The sequence below is a fragment of the Priapulus caudatus genome, unplaced genomic scaffold (genome assembly GCF_000485595.1).
Source record: "Priapulus caudatus unplaced genomic scaffold, Priapulus_caudatus-5.0.1 Scaffold609, whole genome shotgun sequence".
NCBI lineage: Eukaryota > Metazoa > Priapulida > Priapulimorpha > Priapulimorphida > Priapulidae > Priapulus > Priapulus caudatus.
In genome coordinates this window covers 112,652-123,958 of record NW_014577670.1, presented here as the reverse complement: position 1 = coordinate 123,958, position 11,307 = coordinate 112,652, and positions in this window count along the sequence as shown.

Here is an 11,307-nt window from a genome sequence, read left to right as displayed (position 1 = left end):
TGTACGTATCACGAAGAGCCATACCATCATATCTGTCCTACGTGCTCATGATACTATCACGAGTCCATTATAGAAGAATTTTCTATTATAGACTCCTGATAGTATACACACGCGCGCGTATTCAAGTCTCCGAGATTCCTCTTCCTGCGTGATGCAATTACAAAAAAAACTCACCGGCACACGGGAAGCTGAGCGAGTGTTAATAGCTAATCAGTGTTCACAGCACACAGGCAAACTCCGCACGCGCGCAACACACGCGTGGCCATAGTAAAGAAAACCGATGACTGAATGCGGAGAAAAAAAATGCTCTAGCGGCCACAATCCAGGTCGACGCAACCCACATTCGCACGCGCTGTGGTTCGCATGGTGTCATTAATAAATTAATTACGGGCTAGGGTCGTTGAACCTATTGCCTACATACAGCAGACGCGTGTGCTTCGGTAGTAAGCCCATCTGTCGCGCACTATGGTAACGGGAGCGAGGTGTCACCGTGAGCAAGCGACACTCTTGACACGCTGCGTCACGTGTCGTGAGGGGAAAGGACAGAGTGCCAACACAAGATGTCACCAGCGAGACACACGTTCGCGACACGTGCTTACTCTTAGTTCTTCTTAGTTCGCATAATAATATTTCTTCTTAATCGCTTAATTGCTCATCTCATTACCTGTCATTATCATTATCATCATTATCGTCGTCATCATTATCGTCGTCATTATCGTCGTCGTCGTCGTCGTCGTCGTCGTCGTCGCCGTCGCGGTCTTTTTCTTTTTCTTTTTATTTTTCTTCTTCTTCTTCTTCTTCTTCCTTATCTTCTTTTTTTCCTTCTTTTTCTTTGTGCCACAATGGGCAAGACACCTCGGGAACTTAATCTCCCATTGTGAGATGAAAATAAGATTCCACTGATTAACAACACCTAACCTACCTCCCCTAAAAAGTAGCCTCCCCTAAGGCCACAATTAAAAAAATCTGTTTGCTCTCACCCAACCCAGGCTGAAAAGTTTGGGTAGGTAGGTAGGCTTTTTTTGAGGGCGGGCGTCTTTTTACAAATTCACCGTGGTGTCTACATGCTCAGGGTCTGATATAATGTATTGCCTACAGATTTATATAATGTACAGTGATACAATTTGTAAAAAAAAAGAAATCATTAAAATTGTTTGAGTCGGCCTCTTTTTGGCGGGTCGGTCGGGTGAGGGCAAACAAACAATATTTGTATTATGGCCTAAACACTAACAACCCCAACACTAACCCTAACACCCCCGAAGCGATCCTTAACCATACCGCGATTCATTCGTGCGCAATATTGATCACTAATTAAAATGGTGATATCGACAATGGTAATGACACCTACTAAGTGCACGAGTTCGCAACTACCCGATTGAATGCCCCCAAGGTTGCCAGGCAAAACAGAGAGTCAGCGGGGTGCAGATAGATTAGCTGGGAGATAGCAATCACCTGCGATGCACGTAAACCAGAACTATACCTGGCTCGATTCTCTCGTGCAAGAGATTCAAATTGAGGGGCAATCAGACGGCTTCTTTGTTCTGGTTCGCGATCTGCTCAGAGATAAAAGATTCGCCGCTTGATTCAGGGGAAAGGTCGCGTGATGTGTGGAAATACTTGCCGGGTGAGACTCACTCATCTTTCTTGTTCAGTTTATGCCATTCAGTCAGCCTTGGGCGACATCACGTGCCGGAGAGATTTCGCTTTGAATTTTAATTTTCCCGATCATAATTAGATCTGAATGCTTCACGTATAAGGTATCGCATTGCATTTATATACGGACGAAATTATACGAGCTTCTATTCTCATACTGTAGAATATCATGCCAATCACAGCTACATAGTATAGGTGAAACACCAAAAATGGGCAAAATAACAAACCATTCTAACAGGACATAACGGCATACCCATCACCCCCACACATATATACGGGAAAAATAGCCGTACCAGCTTAGTATATGTAAATAAAGATGCACACTTGGGTGTATGTCACCCATAGCTAGAACTTTTATTTTATCTGAAACCCATCTCGTTTGCAACCTGGGTACCTTGTGCATTTCGTGTAGCTTTATGGCATTCTAAAATCCCATCTTCGTTAAGGTTTTGTGGAAGAAGAGGGGTTCTTCCCGGATTATCGTTTCGAAGTTCGGAAGTTCGGTTTCTTTATATATGGCATCCAGTTTTCTGTAACAACTGGTTTTGAAGTGGTGTGGGGTTGAATAGTAGGCCTATGTATCAGTATGGTACTGACCACTTCACGAAGACAGTCGTGACATTAGCCGATTTAAAATTATTCTAGAAGTAATGGCCACACTATGTCCAGTACATATCATTTGTCCTTTCACCTGCAAGTTCCTCTCACGTCCAAGTGTTGTCTTTATTCACCTCTACGCCCATGGTTCGCATGCGGTGGTCATTGCAGATAATAATACAAGCAAAATGAGAAACGAGGGTCTATGCACGTAAATTATGAACATAAAACGTCTAGGCAGGTGCAGAAATGAGCCTCGGGCTAAAAGGCTGAGTGATGGTGACACTTCATACACAGATTCGGGCAGATGCACGTAGAAAGACGCTGAAGAGATGAGCTTGTAAGGGGGGCAGGAAATGGGGAGGTAGTGATACAAATAGAGTAGAAGAAAGATCACAGTGAGGAAAGTGAAGGAAGGAAAATGCTCAGCATTAATCAAATTGCAGGTGAGATGCAAAGAGCCGTCCATGTGAAAGGGTACGGCGCCACAACTCGGCGGATTTTTCTAATAATCGCTGAGTTATAAAAGGGCAGCTTTTCGTCCATTGGTACTGACGCTACTTTGAAATGATGCAGCTATACTTTACGCAACTACTCACACGGATTATCCTAGCTTAGGGTTATCATCGAGCGCTGTTGCATAAAAGGGCCGCATGTTTTCACGACCAAAAAGGCAAACTGTACAACAAGGAAGCTGACTGTGAACTGGTTTCTTACACTTGTATTCAGGATCATGTCTCAAGTATACGAGAAAATAGCCAAAGGCTTAGGTTACTCACTGAAATACATCTAACAGCCTTGCATAGACACTGTAGTAGCCCAATAGCACAACATCTTGGTTCAGTGATATACTGCATTAATCTCACTGCTATTACTACAGTTGTATTTTAACTAAATGTACATACGTTGAGCTTCACTTCGTATGACCATTCGGGGTGTATGTAAGATCTTGGCGCTGCAGCCACTATTGTGTTGCATACATGAGCATGTGTGCGTGCGTGCTCGCATTGGTGTGCGTGCGTGCGTGCGAGCATGCATCTGTTTGAGGTCGTGTGTGGCATTTTAAATCACTGCCAAAAACGCACTGAAGATTACACCACGCATACAAAACTTACGGTCAACTACCAACTGGCAAGCATCCAAGGATGTTTTAGCCGAGCGTTTTAACTGTTAGCTAAGAAATGGGTCACGCCTAAAGATGATCTATAGATTTCTACGCTCGCGCATAGGTAGCGGCACACATTCTCAAGGCAAACCACAAGCGTCCCGCAACTACGCACTTCGCCGTTTTTGAGGCCATTTCAGTGATAAGCAGCAAGCATGAGTCTGCATGACCTATACCTAGGGTTTTGTTTACAAACACACGACTTGTCACATGTTCACACTCGTGATGTGTTAGAGGTCACGGGATGTGCATGCACACACCGACGTACGAAAGAGCGATGGCGCTTCTAGTGGAGGCTTGATTTCATTCGTAAGAGAAAATCGCTTCGTGATTATAAATGACGGAAATTAATATACTTGCGGAAATGAAACCGGAGCGGACAAAGTCCAGAAGAATAACATTACCTCCAACTTCTTTTGTAACCCTCCACAGGGGTAGAAATTAACTTCTGAACAAGGGAGTCCACTGGACAATGTCCAATGCCCTCAAAATGAGGGAGTCTAAATTTCAAAACTAAAGATATTAACAATAACGCATGTGCTTATTTTGAAAATTCAAATGTGCCCCTGCCACATTTTCTGTGGATATTTGCGGAAAAAATATGGTAATTCCGCGAGGCCGTGCTCTGGAACCAGCTAGTTTGTACAGCAGAATTTTCAGGGAGTCACATGGACTCCTGCATATGTCAAATCAGGGAGTCAGACAGTAAATCAGGGAGCATATATATGTCTCCGGACTCGCGTTAATTTCGCACCCTGCTCCACGTACTCTTACAGTGGTTTTTACAAAGTCTTACGCATCGAGCGGCTTTACAAAACATACATATATACTCGGTGATGTACTCCGTACGAACAGGAATGTTAAAACTAAAAGGAATGCATAGCAGCAAGGCTACAGTCTGTGTTAAAACGTAGGTCTACACTATAACCATACGTCTTTCTTCTCACTGCATGTAACGGCGTCGTGCATTCGTAGGGTCTTGCCTTCACCCTCTCTCTAGTATGTAGCGCTGCGTCTGTGGTGCAGCGAGCAGCAGCAGCATAGGAAGGCCTAGTATAGTACTACTACTATAGGGCCTAGTACCAGTCTAGCTGTGACAGGAGTATATATGTAAAACGGAAAGCTAAAACTTGGTATATAGTGACTTACTCACCTAAGATGTTTCGCTCCTAACTCATTTATCGTCTGCCGTCGATGTGGTGACCAAAAATGGCTGGCCTATCCATTTCTTCCACGGGGCTAGTCGCTACAGCACGATGTTTGTTACAAGCCTGTGCCTAAGCGCCTCAATGTGCGCATTGGCATTGACCTGAAAAGAAATACGCACACAAATGGTCGTGAATCATCAACGCAGACGATTGGGGACATGTTTTCCGATGTACATAACATTTCCCTGTAAGTTACAATGAGCACAGACGATACGCGGACAGACCGTGGTTTTTGCCAACAAAGCAGTAAATAAAAATCACTACATATACGTTTACAGTCAGACAATATAGCAAATTGAAGAGTCATCCCTCGCTCGAGTTGAGTCCATATCACGTGAGCACATACATTAGTGACACAGGCTCCGCCTTTCCAGGTCCCATGTGTTCGACAGCGCATTGTGATTGGTCCACGCTTACATATTTGTCATACCGCGGCATGTTTGATGAATGAACTTCACGGGTGAATTCATTGATTGGATCGACATCTGCTTCGAATAACGCGTATTTGCATAATCTGCGTGAATATTTTTCTCCGCAGAGGTTAAATCATCAAATATTAATTTCGATAATTCCGAAAATTGTTGGTAATTCGCGCTTCCGAGCTGCTGCGGTCGAAATAAACGCACCGAACTATAATCAATCTTCTGGGAATATTTTCACACTTTTCAGTCGTTTCAAATGACGATTTATATCATTTTTTGCCCGGTTTCTAACGCAACGCTGACAATAGCGTAACTACTGCGACTGTCAGTTAATCGATGACTAGAAGTATAGTTATAGCAGTATCTGTGGCGGCTGGTTTTGTATACGACTGAAATAACCTGATCAGTCACCTCGACCACGGTTAAATTCGAGTCTCTGGCGATTGACATTTCCGCTCGAGTACGTTCGCACACTACCACTGATTGATCATCACGGTGGACGTGGCTGGATTATGTGTGCGGTCGAACTGCGGGCATATCTTGCGCCATATTTCGCCGCTCTAATTGCCAACAACAGCCACGCGTCGAATGAAGAACGACCCGCGAGCACCTAATCATCTCCTATATCTACATCTGTATAAATACGAGCAGAACGCGCGCGGTACACGCTTGAGCGGACGCAGCGAGAACATGCAGAGGTTCGCTGGCAATCCAATTATATCGGGAATACATAATGTGTTTATTATATTATGTAGTCCTGATTATATCCGTCGTGTGCATCAATGAGGAAGCAATTCGTGTATAATAACACGAATTCAATAATATACGCATCGGCGCATAGTTTAATACTATAACAACACTATGCGTGCTTTATTTAATAATAACGCGTAGGTATGTATATGATTGCGGTAATGCGGTAATGACTTATCATCCTGTAGGTGCGTGGGCGAGTAGATATAATACGCTATGTTTGATCAGGATTACCGCATTCCTGCATGTCTACGTTTATTTCCACGTGTTTGAATCGCGGAGACTGTCTAATTATGAACGTGCTGAAGGCGCTGAAATCGCACAGTTCTCACAGGGTTGGAGCGCTGAAATTAACAGCGCAGTTATCAGTTAATTGAAGCTCAAATAGCACACTTGTGATCAGATTGATCAAATAAGAGATGGCCCCCCGTAGGCGCTTACAATCTCGCATGCTGCGCGAGCCACTGGTCAGTTTCATTGCTGGTCGTTTTACGCATAGAGATATGATACGCATAAGATCGTTTTATACACAAGAGGATCGCTATGATTTTACGCAGGAATATGACGAGTCATGAGTCTTATCTGTAGCAACACTGCTTCCTTTAGCAGGGCGCGCTCTGATTGGCCGAGAGAGAGAGGAGAGAGCAGGACGCGAGAGAAGAGAGAGAGAGAGAGAGAGAGAGAGAGACAGAACAGACACACACAGAGAGAGAGAGAGAGAGAGAGAGAGAGCGAGGAGAGAGAGAGAGAGAGAGAGAGAGAGAGAGAGAAAGATATATATATATATATTATATATATATATATATATATAGAGAGAGAGAGAGAGAGAGAGAGAGAGAGAGAGAGAGAGAGAAGAGAGAGAGAAGAGAGAGAGAGAAGAGAGAGAGAGAGAAAGAGAGTGAGAGAAGAGTGAGAGAAAGAGAGAGAGAGAGAGAGAAGAGAGGAGAGAGAGAGAGAGAGAGAGAGAGAGAAAATATATATATATATATATATATATATATATATATATATTATATATAGAGAGAGAGAGAGAGAGAAGAGAGAGAGAGAGAGAGAGGAAAAGAGCGAGGAGAGAGAGAGAGAAAGAGAGAGAGAGATAGAGTGAGAGAGAGAGAGAGAGAGAGAGAGAGAGAGAGAGAAGAGAGAGAGAGAGAGAGAGAGAGAGAGAGAAGAGAGAGAGAGCAAACGCTCGGCGCAGTTATACGATCCCGGCTGCCATATCACGCATAAACGTGTAAGGGTTGTAGGTTGCAGGGAGGGGGCTGCACCAAGAGTAAATAAATAAAAACATATTAAATTTAAACATTTTTTAAATAAGTGTAAATAATCATGTTGCGCTCCGTAAACCTTCCGTTCGACACCAAGCTCCGCTACACTATGGATGGTGAGTGGAAATTTTGCCCCTTCCCTCGTAAATTTTGCCCGTGCTTTTGGATTTGCTCAGGTTACGGTACCGCATACGCTCGATATGTATAAATAGAAGGTCAGGGAACGCTGCGATTATTTATTCACGCTTTGCTGGTTTAGAACATTTTGAATAATGATCATAACGTTATATTTGATTTGGATTCCGTGTAAGTGATTTGAGATAATAGGGTCTAGGCGGTCGAATGAGTTTGCATGCAGTTTGCGAGCTCTCTTAGCTTAACCAAAGCGTTTTAGTTCCCGAGACTGTCTAGCTGTCTGTATGCCGTCTGTCTGTTTATCCGTCTGTTCGTCCGTCCGTCGCGTCAATCGCGACGGTCCGTCTGTCCGTCCGTCCGGTGCGGCGTAGCCGAGTAGGCCGATCCATGCCATTATTCCAGGTGACTATTCAGGTGGCTGATCATCGTAAGTGAATCCAGCCCCACCTTTTAAGTCTATCTAATTCTATCCAGTTCAATGGTACATGCCAATGGCCATGACCATCATGGGCCATTGCCCATAAGCTCCAGTGTGAGCCATCCCAGTCATGCCATGGCCATGCCCGATTGCCAGCCCATCCATCCATCCATAACCATACCATCCATACCCACTGCCATCCGATTGCCATGACCATGACATGACCATTGCCATCCATGAAGCATCCATCCGATAGAGACCCGATTACCGATGCGCGAATCAAGTGATTCCAATGACCATGGGGCCGATTCCAATGCAGACGTCCGTGCGCGGTCCGTTACCGTCGCGTCACTCCGTCCCGTCCGCCGTCTGGGCGTCCGTCCGTCCGGTCGCGCGCGCTCGTGCCGTGCAGCGCGGCCCGTCCGGTGCTCGCTGTCGCGTGAGCCGGTGCGCGGTCCGGCCGTGCGTCCGTTCCGTCCGTCACGCATCCACCAAGATCGCCAATCCGGCCCATGCCATCGCCATGTCCATTCATGGTCATCGGCCATGCCGATACCAGCCGATGGTTCCAGTGCCATCCATCCATGGGAGCCATCGGCCATCCAGTGCCCATGAAATTCGATGTGCAGTGGTCAATGGCCATGCGCGATGCGGCGCATCCATCTGCCCATGCGCCATGAGACCATACGCCATGCCATTCGATGTCCATTTGATCATGTCATGCCACCCCATGCCATTACCATGCCGTCATGCGGGCGCGCCCCATAGCCAGTCCATTGTCATGTCGCGGCCATCCATCCTTCATGGTCTATGTCTATCCAGTGCGGGCCCGTGTGCACCGTTGCCGGCGTTCCGTCCCATTCCATGAGCCATCCATGGGAGGATTCCAGTTGGCCCATCCGATGAATCATTGCCCCCAATTGCCGATGGACGAACCAATAAATACCTAAGCCATCACGCACTGGCGCCATCACGCCCAATACCATCGTTGCATGCGCGCTGAACACTAGGTACGGTACTTCAACTCCCTCGGTCTATTTACTATGAATTGTAATATCATTCCCTCAGCAATAGCGGCGCGGATCTCATGGTTTTTGGTATTACTCAATTAGCGGCGCTCTATCGTACAATTGGGACATAGATTACGAAAAATTAGATGGGCAGTTAAGCCTTGACAACTATTATTTAACATGCGCTGTGAGGTATCATGCATCAGTCAAATAGCGTTGATGTGGGGCCGCTCAGCCTACTCCCGGCATCACATTCATATATAAATTCCAGCTTCGATGTTTAGGCACGCAGTCATAACTTATATGCGTACCCGACGCCGACATTTGTATGTAGAGAACTGAGTATATCCGCCGTTCGGAAAAATTCTAGTGCTGCATTTGCATGTATCGTATTATGTACTGGTTAATGTATTGTTTATGTATGTATCTCTGTAACCTATGTATCGTATGCCTCACTGGTATGGTATTGTATTGGTTCATGTATGCTATAAATGTCTATGTATGCTGATATGTACTGTTCATAGTGAATGATGTATGTTATGTTAATGTATTGTATGCTATGAATATGCTATTATGATGCGAATGTATCGTATGATACTTATTGTAATGTAAGTGTATGGTATGCTAGTTATGTTATGTAATTGTAGGTAAATGTAGTATGTATGTTATGTAATGTATTATGATAGTAGTGTAGAGTATCGTAAGTGATGTATGTTGAGTACTGTATGCTATGACTTTGTTATGATGAGAAATGGTAAATGAATGTATTAAGATATGTGTATCATATGCTAATGTATGTATGTAATGTAGCTAATAGTTATAGTAGTATGATATTCTTGTATCGTGTATAGTAATTAGTATGTATAGTTTATGCAATGTCATGTAATGTAGTCGCTATTGTATGATGGTTATGTATTGTATGTATTAATGTATACTGTATGTTATGTATGTAAATGTAATGTAATTATGTATGATAATGTATTACTGTAGTATGATGTATTAATGTATGTAATGTAGTAGTATGTATGTAATGTAATTGATATGTATGTATGTATATTATGTATGTATGTTATGTATCGTATGTATGTTGTATGTATGCTAGTATGTTAGTGTATGTATGTATGTATGTATGTATTTGTATTGTATGTATGTAATGTATGTATTATGTAATGTATGTTATTGTTATGTATTTGTATGTATCTTTGTTTATGTATTATGTATGGTTTAATGTTTTATTTTTTAAATGGTTAAAAAAAAAAATAAAAAATGTTTTTAATTTGGTAAAATTTGTTTAAATGTTGTATGTATGTATTATATGTAATGTAATGTATGTATGTATGATAAGGGGGGGGGGGGGGGGGGGGGGGGGGGGGGGGGGTGGGGGGGGGGGGGGGGGTGGGTATAATGTATGAAGTAGTATGGTAATGTATTATGTAATGGTATGCTAATGAATTGTAATGTTATGTAAGTATTAGTATCGTAATGTATGTAAATGTATTATGTTATGCATGTATGTATGGTAGTATGTATGTATGTATGTATGTATTGTATGTATGTATGTTATGTATGTATGTATTTATGTAATGTTTAGTTATGTATGGTTATGTTATGTAGTGTTATGATATGTATGTAGTTATGGTATGTATGTAATGTATTGTATGTATGTATTGTATTTAGTGATGTTATGTATTGTATTGTATGTAATTATGTAAGTTATGTATGTATTGTATGTATGTATGTAATTGTATGATGTATTGTAGTGTATGTTATGTATGTATGATGTATGTCTGATATGTATGTATGGTATGTATCGTAGTATTGTTATGTATGTGATTGAATGTATTGTATAGTATTGCTATGTATTAGTATCGTATGTTATTGTATTGTATGATGGTATTATGCTATGTATGTATGTATTGGTATGTTATGTATTATGGGAGTATGTATGTATGTATGTAATGTATGTATGTATGTATGTTATTAAGTATGTATTGTATGTAGTAATTATAATTATTATGTATAGATTATGTAATTATCGTAATGTATGTATGTATTATGATGTAATGTATTATGTGTATGTATGTATGTATTTATTGTTATGTATGTATGTATCTGTATTGTAAGTATGTATGTATGTAAATGTATTATGTATGAGTATGTATTATGTATTGTATTGTATGTTATGTATGTATGTATTATGTATGTATGTATGTTATTTATGTATTATGTATTGTATAGTATCTGTATGTTATGTATGTATGTTACTGTATGTGTAGTTAATGTTATGTATGATATGTATATTGTATTATGTAGTATTGTATGATATGTATGTTATGTATGTATGTATGGTTCCTGTTATTATGTATATGTCTGTATGAGTATGTATGTATGTTATGTATGGTATGTGATGTATGACTATGTATGTATTGTATGTAAATTCGTATGTATGTATTGTATGTATGTATGTTATGATGTTATGTATGTATGATATATTGTATTCGTATGGTATGTAGATGATTGTTATGTATGTAATGTTTATGTTACGATACTGTATGTTATGTTATGTAGGTATGTGACTGTATGTTAGTGGTATGTAGTTGTTATGTATGTATGATGTAATTGATATGTATGTATTATGTGTATGTGTATGTTATGTATGTATGTATGTATCGTAATGTTAT